The sequence below is a fragment of the Neophocaena asiaeorientalis genome, unplaced genomic scaffold (genome assembly GCF_003031525.2).
Source record: "Neophocaena asiaeorientalis asiaeorientalis breed wild unplaced genomic scaffold, Neophocaena_asiaeorientalis_V1.1 scaffold192, whole genome shotgun sequence".
In the NCBI taxonomy this organism is placed as follows: domain Eukaryota; kingdom Metazoa; phylum Chordata; class Mammalia; order Artiodactyla; family Phocoenidae; genus Neophocaena; species Neophocaena asiaeorientalis.
Window position 1 is genome coordinate 1,577,810 of NW_020185326.1, and position 14,587 is coordinate 1,592,396.

The window sequence follows — 14,587 nt, forward strand, 5'->3', positions numbered from 1 at the left end:
AAGATCATTCCTTTGACCAAACCTCAATTTTTCCATCTGTAAGATGAGTATGACTGACTATCTGCCAAAATCAAGTGTTGAGGATGCTTTGGACTCAAATGAACCACCAAAGCCACTTCTGGGAGAGACTGACAGGTGAGTGGAAAGAGCCACAGACCTAATTCCCATGCGTGGCTAGGTAATTTGATTAGAGCAAACCTTTCTGTTTGTTTGTTTTTAAATTCTGGCTTTTGGAGTATTGCACTTGGCAAATTACCTTCTCAAATATTTTTTCCTCATTTACAAATTGGGGATGACAGTCTCTAATGTACAGAAGTAAAGTGAGGAATTTTCATATGGTATCTGGCATAATGCGGGGTACAGTGGGGATTAGGGGTGGAAGTGGTGTCCGCTATTATTTTTATTATTGGCAAAAACAAATCTCCTAATGGACCTGAGGACACGGGGAGGCGGAAGGGTTAGCTGGGACGAAGTGAGAGAGTATCATTGACATATATACACTACCAAGTGTAAAATAGATAGCTAGTGGGAAGCAGCCGCATAGCACAGGGAGATCAGCTCGGTGCTTTGTGACCATCTAAAGGGGTGGGATAGGGAGGGTGGGAGGGAGACGCAGAGGGAGGAGATATGGGGATATATGTAAATGTATAGCTGATTCACTTTGTTATACAGCAGAAACTAACACAACATTGTAAAGCAATTATACTCCAATAAAGATGTTAAATAAATAATTAAAAAATAAAATAAAAAAATAAGAATGCACATTAAAAAAAAAAAAACCCAAATCTCCTCCCACGATTAAGAGAACACGCTTGATGGCCAGCTGGGGCTGTGAACACTGCAGATACCTAATCCTTCCAGCATTTCAACTTCCTTTGCCCTGAGCCTGCTTTTCCCTTTATGCCCAGCAGTTGGCGCCTTTTGCCGTCCTTTTTTCCCCAAGCTGGCTTCTGGGGGGCTGCAGTCGCTCCCCAGCTCTCAGGTCACATGGCCTGCCAGAGCGAGGGGACTCCGCGCCGGAGCTGCGCCGCAGGAGGTGAGGTTTCCGCGCGCACCCGGCTGCGCCCGCCCCTCCGAAGCCTCAGGGTCCGGCGATGGCTCCTCCATGGGCGTGGGCCAGATAGCCGAGGCGACACCAGCAGCGGCCTTCAGCGTGCGCAGGGGACGGAGCTGACCGCCCCCACCGGGAAGGTTTCCGCTGCGCACGATCTGCTCAGCCCCCTTGGCATCATGACTGGAGCGCCCACCCCGGAGACGTCTCCAGAGCGAGGGAAAAAGAATTAGGGTTGCTGCAGCTGGCACGCGGAGAGCAATTGCAGGGTCTGGCGCAGCCTGGGAGGGCCTGCGACCCCGGCGGTGTTCTCTGGGCGGGCGGGCTTCGCTGCGGCCCCGCTCGTGGCGGTGGCTGCTTCCTGCCGGAGGACTGCGGGGACCCCAAAAGGGCGTACCCCGCGCGGCCAGGGCCGGGATCTGCGCAGGGATGACAGTGTCGCAGCGAGCTTGCCTCCCTACCCCTCGTCCGCTTCCGTGGCGCCGCGAGGTCGACAGAAAGGCTGGAGCCGGGCGTGTGCAAGTCCAGGTAAGACCCAGCTCCTGCCCAGCGTGGTCCGGCCGAGCAGCCTAAGGGAGGATCGCCTAATGGCCGCCCGCTCGTGGCTGCCTCTGCTGCGCGTCGGCCCTTCGGGCCAGCCCCGCGCACCGACACGCGTGCTGCTGCGGCTTTGGGTTTCTGCGGGCGACCTCGCAGCCCCTAGACCGAGGAAGGGCAACCGGGCAGAGGAAGGCGTCCTTCCCAGCTCCCGGAAAGACCGGACCGAGGGAGTCAACACGGCGATTGAGACTGTTAGTTTCTTCCTACGGGTGGGGAAACAGACCCGAGCGCGGTGGGGACTCCCCAAGGTCAGTGGCAGACACTAGATCTACTCTGGTCCTCCGCTGCCATTCTCTTTCCATGAGGGATAGTTAGGACCACCCCGGCTCGGCTCGCCCTCTTCCTGGCCTCTGGGTGCGGGCGTTGCCAGTGCCGCACTGCGCCCGCAGTATTGGAGAGTGGGTGTAACCCCGGCATCCCCTGCTTGTCCCTTTTTCTCCCCTAGGTGAGGGGACACAAGGGCGGATCCAATGATGATCTCACTATGCCGATCATTAGCAAAACCTCTGTGTGTGTGTGTGTGTGTGTGTGTGTGTGTGTGTGTGTGAGCAGTATTGGAGAGTGGGTGTAACCCCGGCATCCCCTGCTTGTCCCTTTTTCTCCCCTAGGTGAGGGGACACAAGGGCGGATCCAATGATCATCTCACTATGCCGATCATTAGCAAAACCTGTGTTTGTGTGTGTGTGTGTGTGTGTGTGTGTGTGTGTGTGTGTGTGCGCGCGCGCGCGCTAGCGTGTGTGCGCGTTTTCCCTAGAGAACTAAACCTCGTAAGGCGGATTGGCTTTTAGGGATGCATTTCTAGAGTGCACTGCACCAGGTATTTTAGGAGGTGAGAAGAGAAAACCATGTTTGTCTAACATTATTAAAATTAGAATTTTTTAAAAGGATAAGCTTATTACAAAACATTCAGGAAACAGAAAAATGTAAAGGAGAAACTAAAGATAACTTAAAACTTCATCTCCTAGATTGTTGAGATTTCCTAGATATATTAAAAATTTCTCTGCATACACATTTAATCCAGTAACGTGGGCAAAACATATTGTTTCAGTTTGTACGTCTGATTACCCAGGGGGAATCAACTCTTTTTCCTCTATGTATTGGCCTTTTGCATTTGTTTGTGTGTGAATTGACTATTAATACTTTTGCCCCTTTTTCAGTTGGAGTGTCTTTCTGTTCCTGATTTTTAAGTGCTCCTTATATATTACACATTAAGTTAGTAATTCTGTTATCTATGTTGCACAGTCTTTACCAATTTACTTAATGTTTTTGTCAGTTTTTCATCTTTGGTCGTTCAGCTCTATTCTTCTTTTTTCTTTATGGTTTCTGCTAGAGTATTTTGCTGAGAAAGGCCTTTACTAACCCAAGTTTGTATAAATATTCTCCAGTATTTTCTTCACGTACTTTTAAGCTTTGGTTTAAAAATTTTAATGTGTAATTTATTCTAGTTTAAGTTGTAAATTGGAGAGCTAATTACTTTTCCTAAATGGTTAGCCAGTTGCTACAAAGCTATTAAGTTCATTTTTTACCCCTGATTTAGACTGCTACAATTATGGTATATTAAATTATTATATATTTATATCTGTTTGTAGATTTTTGCATGTGTCTATCAGTATACTTTGGTGCCAGTGCCATGTTATTTTAATTACTGAAGTTTTATAACAAGTTAAATATCATATTACCCAGTATCACCTTCCTGGCTTTTCAAAAAATCAGTTTTATTAAGGTATAGTTTCCATGCAGTAAAATGCACAATTTAAATGTATATTTTGATGAATTTTGTCAAATATAATGACCATCACAATAAAAAATTATGGAGCACTACATAAACTTGATGTCATCCTTACACAGGAGCCATGCTAATCTTCAATATATCATTCCAGTTTTAGTATATGTCCCAGCAAAGCGAGCATTTCCTAGCAGTTTTTATTAGTACTAATTCCAGGTTATCTTTAGAATACTTTGGTCAAATTAACCAGCCGCCTCCTGTTCCACCAAAAGAAACAAATCATGTTTGGATTTCTATAGGATTTTTGATAATTAAGGTCCTGAGAGTAGGACCCCTGTGTGTCACGTTCACTATTCCAGTGCCTGGTACAAGACTCAGTATTTGTTGAATTAAACTTTTAACAATGATCATAAAAGTAATATATGCTCTTTGAGAAGTGTAGAGGGTAAAACAGGAAACCTCCATCCTGCATACCTTCATCTCTCCTTCACTAAATTATACTCCACGTTAAAAATAAAACGATCATACTATGTACACTTTTCTACAATTTGCGTTGACATAGTTTGCATTTTTCCCTTAGAGACTTTTTCAAACTGCCTGGTTCGATATAACGAATTACCATAAACTGGGTGCCTTAATCAGCAGAAACATTTATTTCTCACAGTTCTGGAGTCTGGAAGGCTGCGATCAGGGTACCAGCACAGTTGGATTCTGATAAGGAACCCTCTTCCTGGTTTATGGATGGCCACCTTCTTGATATGTTCTCACTGGCAGAGGAGAGAGAGGAAGCAAGCTCTCTTCTGTCCCTTATAGGGGCACTAATCCCAGCAAAAGAGTTCCACAAACGTGACCTAAAATACCCCATCTCCAAATATCATCACATTGGGGATTTGGCTTTTGATATATGAATTTGGGGGGAACACAAACATTCAGTCCACAGCAGAGGTTTAGCTAAGACTTTTTAAATGTCAGTATATTTAAACCTTTCATTTTCCTTTTAATGTCTCCATATCATCCCCATGTGTAATTATCTAAACATCTGTTCCCTATTGCTGGCCATTTCCTCTCCCTGTAGTTTGTCTATCCTTCTCCCTGCCCTGTCCTCTATTCCTCTCCGCCTCTTTCTGCCTCTCTTTCTTACTTACAAACAAAATTGCTGTGAACATTCCTTGTCTATGTTTGGTAGCATGTGTTGGCACTTCTGCAGGGTAGATTCCTAGAAGTAGAATTTCTGTGTCAAAGGAGATGCACATATAAAATTTTTGTAGATACCATCCCAACTTTCCCTCCAGAGGTTCCACCAATTTATATGAAAGCGCCCATTTACTGTACTGGCCCACTCCCTCTTGAAGTAAATTGGATTGACATTATGTTAAATATAGAGATTAATTTTGGAGAAAGAGACCTCCATCTCTTCTTTCATTAGTGACACTTCTCAGCTGGGAAAATGTTATTTTTATCCATTTATTACACTTTAGAATGTCCTTCAGTAGAATTTTATAGGTGTGTATATTCTGCATATTTTTAAAATTTATTGTAGATATTTTTGGTTTCTTTTTTTTTCATTTTGACTGAGATATTTTATCCCATTGATTAATTTAGTAATTGTCTGAGTAGCTGAAAGCAATCAGTGTATATATGTAGTGTGTGTATAATATTATATATTATTTTTGCATATTAATTCTGTTACTGAACACATTCTGAAAGTCTGTTACCATTTCTAATGGTTTTTCAGCTGATTTTCTTGGGTTCCCAATCCATGCAGAGACAATATTGCGTATTGGTTGAGAGCATGAGTTCTGGAAACAGTATGCCTGGATTTCAAGTTTTGCTACCCATTTAAAGCTTTGTTAACCTAGGGTACAAGTTAATTGTGCCTTAATTTTTTTCAGGTATAAAATGGACTTAATAATAGTACTTCTCATAGGCTTCTTATGAAGATGAATGAGATGCTTAGAACAGTGCCCAGCACATAATAAGTGCTCAGCAAGCACTTCCAAGTAAGTTGATCTCTGCACATTAAATTGGGAGTCTTTGATACTCCCAATTTTATAGCTGAGGAATTGAGATCCATAGAGATCATTTATTTGCTTAACAAATATGAAACCTTTTCTATGCATAGAATACTGTGCTGGGTCTGTGAGGGGTATCAAAGATAAATTAGACTGAATCCACTAATGAGGGATTTATAAGGCCAATTGGGTTGTAAATCAAGGGCCATGAAAAAAGCCATGTAAGGCAGCAGGTATCATGAAAATAGCATAGGCTTTGAAATTTTTCCTGTGTTTGAATTTCCTGCTTCCAACATGGTAGCTTTTTTTTTTTTTTTTCATTTAAATGAGATTAGTTCCATTACTATTTGAGAGTTGCTCTTTTGGTCAGAAGAAATATACCTAAGAGTCCAGTACAGAACTTGGTTATGTAGTAGGAGCTTAATAAGTGGTAACTATAAATAGATACAGTCTAAAGTAGAAAGTGACAAATGAATGTCCTTAGATGAAAGTTCATGTAAAGGGCCTTAGCACTTGAGGAAAAAGAGACGTTATTTCTGGTTGGGAGTGTTTACCTAAAACAAATAGACTGGTAATTATTTCTCCAGCAAAGATGGGTTTATTTGGGATAGCAGAGAAGTGCAATTCAGGGTCTGCACCCGTGGTGAGTCATGTGCAAGTCCCTGCACAGCAAGGGAAGGCGAGTGCTTTTATGGAGGGGAAAAGAAAGTTGGAGGGCCGTAGTAAATAAACAGCCATGGCTTTTTGTTGCCTGAGTCCTTGCCAGGAAAGAAGAATCTTTTTCTTCCTCTTGGGCTCTGCTGTCATCACAGGACAAGAGAGCTCCCCTTTCTGGTCTCCACACTCTATTTAACTGAATTTTCTGTTTAATAATTTTTTACATTTCCTCCTTTTGATGAAGATCTTTCTCTGAAAGCATTGCTGATCGAGTGTCAGGTTTTCTACTTTCAGAGGCTTTTTGTCCCTCAATGTCAGGAAATACCTTTCCTGGGTACAGTGTCTCATATCAGAGGGAATAGATTAGGAATCTATTAAGGTCACATGTAAGTAACAAGGAGGGGTAGGCGGGAGAACTCTCAGGCACTTTTCATAAAAAGTCTGTATGTTATCAAGATCATAGACATTAGAGATTACTTGAAGTGTTGTCATTTTTCAGTGATTTGGTAACAAACTTCCAACAGGCCTGGTCTGGATATCTTGAGAAAGCTGTCTCATCAGATGCTTCAATTCTGGGAAATCTTTACTTTCAGGTCACCAGATGATGTACAGATCCATTCAGGGTTTTATGCTCTCTTTAGGTGTGTCACATGTATCCAAGAGTCTATTCCTTGGAGTTTGGCAGCACAAGGGTTGGTTTACCTGATAGGGACATTTCCAGTGAGGTTGAAGAGAGAGTCTTTCTAGAGGTGACTTTTTCAATAGACAAAATCTCCAGGTTGCAAGACATGATGCTTAAGGTTTTCATCTCCCTAGAGTGCACTGTGAAAAGATTGCTTTACCGCACATGGATATTTTTAATAGGAGCAATAGGCCTCTACACTATTGCAGTATCTCTCCTTTTATCAGTTGTGAGTCAAAAGAAGCAGGAGCCAAGTTCATTGGGTGTCCTGGGACTATCTCAAAGTGTAAGAGTTTTTGAGTTATAAAAGAAGTGGCTCTTACCCACTGGACCACCAGGGAAGTCCCTCCAATTGAATCTTAATGACATTAGTGTATCTGAATAAACCAGAGGATTGAGGGTGGTAAGCACAGTGAAAGTGTAAAACTGGCCAAACAGTGCAGAATTGTCGAAGTACCTGACCAGTAAAATAGATTCCTCAATCATGAAGTTCAAGAGGAGTTCCCTAAGTAGGGATAATCTTTTCCCCAAGGAGGTGAGCCAGAGAAGAGGCAGCAGCCCATCTGCAAGGGAAGGCTTCAGTTCAGTATGAAAATATGTCTCAAACATATTTATATCCACAAAATAGAGGAAGTTATATGAAATCCATTTGCCAGACATCTAATCATCTGTTAGACAGTTTAAACTGTCCGGGAGCATTACGAACAGACTTCCTAGTACTTCCCACTTGTACTTCAACAAGTGGTACAGTGAGGTGTAGGCACTTTTTGTAGCCTTGTTAATGTTTCTCCACCAATACTGATTCATGAATGTTATCATTTTGTCAGTAGACCTATGGCTTAATGCATGTACAGTAGTGAGGAGTGGGAATTTCAGTGTCTCTGGTAGGATTGGGTTATGCTTTGGTCCTAACCAGAGATTTCTCTTTTTATCAAATCAACAGTTGTTGAATTTCTAAACTTGTTTTTCCTTTTCAGAAGCCAGTTGTTGGGCTTCTCTAGCCAGTTTTTCTAAGTTACCATTTGGGGAGCCTTTGGACCATGATAGAGGTTTGGCTGCTGAAGGTTTCTTTAAGGGCAGCCTTTTTTAGCAGAAATGTCAGCAAGGTGATTTCCCTTAGCTTCCAGAGAGTCAAGTTTAGAACACCTCAGAATCTTAATAGCTAACGTGCCAGGTAAACGTATTGCACCCAATAATTTCTTAACATAGGAGCCATTTTAAATTTTCTTTCTGCTTGAAGTAAGGAAGCCACTTTTCTTCCACAACATTGCAAAATCATGAACTACTCTGAAAGTATATCTGCCATCAGTATAAATCATTGGCAGCTTTGTTCTTGGCTAGAAGTACAAGCCATTGTAAGAGTATATAATTCAGTTTGTTGGACTGAAGTAGCCATAGGTAAAGATGCTGCCTCAACAACATCAAAAGGAGTTGCAATAGCATACACAGCACAATATTTGCCATTGTCACTATTTAAATAAGAACCATCAGTGAACCACGAGACGTCAGTGTTACAAAAAGGATTTTCCTGCAGATCATCATCAGGGGTCAGGAGGTGATTTGTCAGTGGTAAGCAGTCGTGAGGGACTTCATCATTGATGTGGGGGGAGAAGAGTAGCAGGGTTAAGGTTATTACAGTGTAAAAGAGTTATGTGAGAAGCAGTTAACAAAAGGACTTTATAGGAGGTGAGGCCGCTAACTGAGAAATGTTGAGAGTGAGCACCAAGATTGTGGTTCCATTGTCAGTTAGGACTGGAAGAGATTCATCCCCAATCTGGAGAAATGTTTCTCCAGTTCTATTAAGTGGGAAGATTGGGAAGAGCATAAAACAAAAAAACACCCTACCCGGGATGGGCGGGTGTTGCCTTTTCCCTCAGCACTGAGCCCTGGGGGTTCAGCAATGGAGAGTGCTCACGTACCCAATAAGAACAGCTTCCTTGCTAGTCCTGTTGGTCTTATGGATGTATTGCCGCATTGGCTTTCAGAGTTACGTGTTTGGGGGCCTGTCCGTCAGGTAGGAGTCTTAAAAGTTGGGGCTCTGGGTATGTGGTCCAATCCCTTCACTCCTCAGGGAGCAGCTGGTTGTTGGGAGGTTGGGCCCAATTGTCTGGCACTGTGCCAGGGGTGGGGTTTATGGAAAGAGCATGTCTTAGCCTTTCCTGACTGTTTTGACATGGGTATTTTCTCATTTGCCTGATGTCACTCAGCTAGTTTATGGATTTCTCTCAGAAGGAATTTCTCCTCATGTACATTCGATGTGTCCATGGGAGGAAGGAAGATAAGGAGGCTTCAATGTCGCCATCTTGGTCTCTCCCTGAGTTTGCTTACTCTTCGTGTGTGTGTGTGTGTGTGTGTGTGTGTGTGTGTGTGTGTGTGTGTGTGAGATCTTGCCGCATATTCATACTTGCCTTGGAATAGGAAATAAACATTCAGTAAAAACATATAGGCAAAATACATTTTAACCATGCAACTGTTAACCTACAATCACTATGTATTGGGTTGACCAAAAAGTGCCTTCAGTTTTTAAGTAAAAATAAAAGACACACTTTTTTTTTTTAAACATCTTTATTGGGGTATAATTGCTTTACAATGGTGTGTTAGTTTCTGCTTTATAACAAAGTGAATCAGCTATACATATACATATGTTCCCATATGTCTTCCCTCTTGCGTCTCCCTCCCTCCCACTCTCCCTATCCCACCCCTCCAGGCTGTCACAAAGCACCGAGCTAATATCCCTGTGCCTTGCGGCTGCTTCCCCCTAGCTATCTACCTTACTACGTTTGTTAGTGTGTATATGTCCATGACTCTCTCTCGCCCTAAAAGACACACTTTTTGTTTTCACCAAGAACGTTATTGAACAACGTGTTCACCCTTACGTTCCACTACCTTCTGCCATTTGTCAGGCAACTTCATAATTCCATCTTCCCAAAACCTTTTATCTTTTTGAGAAAAGCACTGTTCTAGGTACCTTTTACAGTCTTCCAGGGAATTGAAATTTTTTTCTCTTAAGAGAATTTTGTAGAGACCTAAATAAATGGAAATCCGAAGGTGCAATGTCTGATGAATACGGTGGATGAAACAGAACTTCCCAGCCAAGCTGTAACTGTTTTTGTCTAGCCTTCAAAGAAACATGCAGTCTTGCATTATCCTGATGGAAGATTATGTGGGGGTTTTTTTGGGGTTTTTTTTTGCGTGGTATGCGGGCCTCTCACCGCTGCGGCCTCTCCAGTTGCAGAGCACAGGCTCCGGACACGCAGGCCCAGCGGCCATGGCTCACGGGCCCAGCCGCTCCGCAGCACGTGGGATCCTCCCGGACCGGGACACGAACCCGCGTCTCCTGCATCGGCAGGCGGACTCCCAACCACTGCGCCACCAGGGAAGCCCAGATTATGTGTTTTCTGTTGACTAATTCTGGACACTTTTTATCGAGTGCTGCTTTCAGTTGGTCTAACTGGGAGCAGTACTTGTTGGAATTAATCGTTTGGTTTTCCGGAAGGAGCTCATAATAGAGGACCCCCTTCCAATCCCACCATATACACAACATCACCTTCTTTGGATGAAGACTGGCCTTTGGTGTGGTTGGTGGTGGTTCATTTCATCTGCCCCATGATCTGTTCCACATTATTGTACAGCATCCACTTTTCATTGCCCATCACAATTTGTTTTAAAAACGGAACGTTTCCCTTACATTTCAGTAGACAATCACATGCGGAAATACGGTTAAGAAGGTTATTTTCACTTAACTTATATGAAACCCAAACATCAAAGCAATTAACATAACCAAGGTGGTGCAAATGGTTTTCAACGCTTGATTTGAATATTTTGAGTATGTCGGCTATCACCTGCGTGGTATAATGTTGATTGTTCTCAGTGAATGTCTCGATTTGATCACTATCAACTTCAACTGGTGTACCTGACCGTGGAGCATCGTCCAGTGAGAAATCTCCAGCACTGAACTTCGCAAACCACTTTTGACACATTCCATCAGTCACAGTACATTCTCCATAAACTGCAGTAACCTTTTTTTGCGTTTCAGTTGCGCTTCTACCTTTCTTGAAATAATAAAGCATAATATGCCGAAAATGTAGCTTTTTCTCTTCCACCTTCGGTATTAAAATGGCTACACAAAAATTCACCAATTTTGATGTCTTTTTTTAAATGCACACTGATATGACAGCTGTCACATACAATCTAACAACATTGTTTCGAATGAAGTTAAAGACAAAATGCTACTAGACACATCTTATGGAAAAAACCGAACGAACCTTTTGGCCAACCCAATACTTTATATTTTTGCACGTAGACCTAACATTGAAATTAAAAAAAAAAAAGTAAACCAGATTGAGACCCTTAGGAGGATTTTTTTGGGGGAGGCAGATATATTTCAAAAAACAACATGAATTTTCTATAATTAAATACAGAAAATATACTGGTTTTCCCAAGTGAATAATTTGATATGTTAACACTTCACCATAAAGAATGTATACCACCTGGATGGGATCCTAGCGTAGGAAAAGGACATTAGCTAAAAACTAAAGAAATCTAAATAAAGTGTGAACTAGTTAAAAAAAAATAGAATTAGTAGCCTCAAACTGTAAGGCAGGGGGGACCTTGAAGATGGCGGAAGAGTAAGACGCGGAGATCGCCTTCCTCCCCACGGATACACCAGAAATACATCCACACGTGGATAAGGCAGTTACTTTGTGAGTTTGCTTACTTTTAATGGGTACTTAGTATTCCATTCTTTGGAGGTACCATAGTTTATTTGACTCACTCACAACTGATGGGCACTTGGCAATATTTTGCTCTTACAAATGATGCTACAAGTAATTTCTCACACATGAGAATATATATCTAGGAAAGAATGCTAGAAATGGAATTGCTGAGCATTAGTGTGTTTTGTTAGATATTTCTAAATGAATTCTACAGAGGTTGTGCCAATTTATACTCCCACTTTGCTAATGCAAAATACTTGAGTACTTGTTTAATAGGTCCTAAGATAACACAGGCCAGGGTTGGCCCCTCTAGGAGATTGTATTTATTACAGGATGAGAAAAAGCTATCTATGTGAAGAGACAAGGAAGGTGTGGGAATAAGAATGTTCCAGGGTAAGGGAGTTGCATGAGCAAAGGCCAGGAGATGGGCAAGAGCTTAGCATAGTTGATGTTCGAAAAGAAGGTCAGCATGTCTAGAGCTGCCCTGCTCACTGGCCGCATGTGGCTATTAAGCACTTAAAGTGTGGTTTGTCTGAATCGACATATGTTGTAAATGTAAAATACACGCTGGATTTCAAAGCCTTAGTATGGAAAAAAGAATGTAGAATACCTTATTAATAATTTTTTATATTGGTTTCACGTTGAAATAATAGTTTTGATGTGTTGTAGTAAAATATATTATTAAAATTAATTTCATCTGTTTCTTTTTGCTTCTTTATTGTGGCTGCTAGAAAATGTTAAATTACATATGTGGCTTGCATTATATTTCTATTGGACAGTGCTAGTCTAGAGCAGGGGTTGGTAAACTATGGGCTGCAGGCCAGATTTGGTCTACAGCCTGCTTGTTTGTTTGTTTTCCTACAGCCTGTTTTGATGTGGCTGGAGCACTAAAAAATAGATTTTACATTTTTTTAAAGAGTTAAAAAAAAAGAAATAGTCTAAGAGGAATATGCAACAGAGACAGTGTGTAGCCCACAAAGTCTAAAATATTTACTGTCTAGCCCTTTGCTAGTCTAGAACATACAGAGAAAAGAGGGCAGTAGAACAAGATGCCAGGGGAAGGCAGCGTCCAGATCATAAAGGGCCTTTTGTATCACGATAAGATGTTTAGATTTTATTAAAAGAGCAATGGAAAGGTAAAGAAGGGTTTTAAGCAGGAGAATGACATGATCAGATTTATATTCTTAAATGATAATTGTCTACGTGTGTCACATTCTCGCTTTACCAAAAACTCGCTAGAATAGGGTATTGAAGGAGGTTGGATGGTAGTTTTACACCAAACACTGAACTCTGCATTTCCACCGTAATCGCATTGTCATCTTAGCACTTATATGTGCCTGGCATTTTCTGAGCTGTGTGCCTTATCTTATTGACTGTATTTTGTTCCTTCTTTAAGTGGTTACAGCTCTCTTGGGTAATAGCAAGGGTAGGGAGGACAGTGTGAGCAGGAAGCCACCTGAATGACTCCATTCCCAAGATCAACTAAGGTAGAGTGTGAGCTCAACCCAGTTTCAGCCCTTGGCTTCCAGTGGAAGTGATGTGGAACTGGCGAGGCCATGGGGATGTGCAGCCACATGATTTATTAACTCCATTGGCTTGAACATCACAGGGCGATGCAGCAAGTCTGCAGGTCTTTGGAAGTCCGCATAACAGCAAACCTGGGATCTCATACTACTCCAACCTCTCCCTGCTTTGTTTCCCTCTTTAATACTATGCAGATCTCTTACTAGTACTGGGCTAATCTGTCTCACCTCTGGGGTCCCACAATATAATCTGCTGCTGTTGCTGAAATGAGACTTATCTCTCTACTTCCTTGAGTTACTATGTCATCATGCCATAGAGAGAAGTTTGGTATTCTACACAACTCTAATGGCAAGGTAGGCTAACTGCTGTAATAATAAGCAAGTCAAAAAATCGTTAGTGGCTAGAAACAACGGTTTGTGTATTACTCACAACACAGCCCACTCTAGGTTGGGCGGGTGCTGAGAGGTGAGCTGTAGGAGGGACCTCTGTTCCAGGCAGTCATTCAAGGACCCAGGCTCCTGCCATCTGGTGGCTCCTCCCTCCTCTAGATCCACCAAGGCTGTCCAGCCAGCAGATGGAGAAAGAGAGTCAAGAAGGCACATCTGCTCTCAACCATGTTGTTCCAGAAGTCATAACTGTCATGTTGCTCACATTTTACTGGCAAGCCCTAGTCACATGACCCCACCTGGAAGAAAGCAGGCTAGGAGATGTGGTCTTTCTGTGTGCCCAAGAAGGGGAGAATGTAAGAAAGCACTAGACTGCACCACAACAACCTCGTATGGTACCTGGGCAGTCCTTCTTCAAGATAACTCACAAGCTAGGCCATTTCCTTCCCAATATGTGCAAACTTTATTATGCTTCTGAGGTAAGAGGTTTACCTTTTATTCTATAGACACTGTTTAGTTTGGCATTGACCTTACTGGAGTTATACTGGCTTTCTCCTTTTAGTTCTCTTTTTTGGTGGAAGTCTGTTTTCCCTCAGATTATTAGACCTACTTACTCCTAAAATATTACTAAGTTTATTCATATAGGGAGATTATATATATACTTTTTTTTTGGCTGCGCCATGTGGCAAGTGGGATCTTAATTCCCCAACCAGGGATCGAACCCGCACCCCCTGCAGTGGAAGCACAGAGTCTTAACCACTGGACTGCCAGGGAAGTCCAGATATATATATATATATATTTTTGTTCCCATATCTCTTCCCGCTTGCGTCTCCCTCCCTCCCACCCTCCCTATCGCACCCCTCCAGGTGGTCACAAAGCACCGAGCTGATCTCCCTGTGCTATGCGGCTGCTTCCCACTAGCTATCTACCTTACGTTTGGTAGTGTATATATGTCCATGCCTCTCTCTCGCTTTGTCACAGTTTACCCTTCCCCCTCCCCATATCCTCAAGTCCATTCTCTAGTAAGTCTGTGTCTTTATTCCTGTTTCACCCCTAGTTTTTCATGACATTTTTTCCCTTAAATTCCATATATATGTGTTAGCATACGGTATTTGTCTCTCTCTTTCTGACTTCACTCTGTATGACAGACTCTAGGTCTATCCACCTCATTACAAATAGCTCAATTTCGTTTCTTTTTATGGCTGAGTAATATTCCATTGTATATATGTGCCAC

At 42.3% G+C, this 14,587-nt stretch overlaps 1 protein-coding gene and 1 non-coding gene across 2 annotated transcripts in view; one reads left to right on the forward strand and one right to left on the reverse strand.

Moving 5' to 3' along the window:
• The first annotated feature begins 1,520 nt into the window (after positions 1-1,520).
• PGAP4 (post-GPI attachment to proteins GalNAc transferase 4) overlaps positions 1,521-14,587 on the forward strand; it is a 19,348-nt gene continuing 6,281 nt past the window's right edge. The window contains exon 1 of the mRNA XM_024734377.1: positions 1,521-1,579. The gene's annotated coding sequence lies outside the window, so the exon portion shown is untranslated. The remainder of the gene's footprint in view (positions 1,580-14,587) is intronic.
• Positions 3,456-3,559, reverse strand: LOC112392681 (U6 spliceosomal RNA). Its single transcript, XR_003001734.1, has one exon. It is a non-coding gene; the product is annotated as a U6 spliceosomal RNA (small nuclear RNA).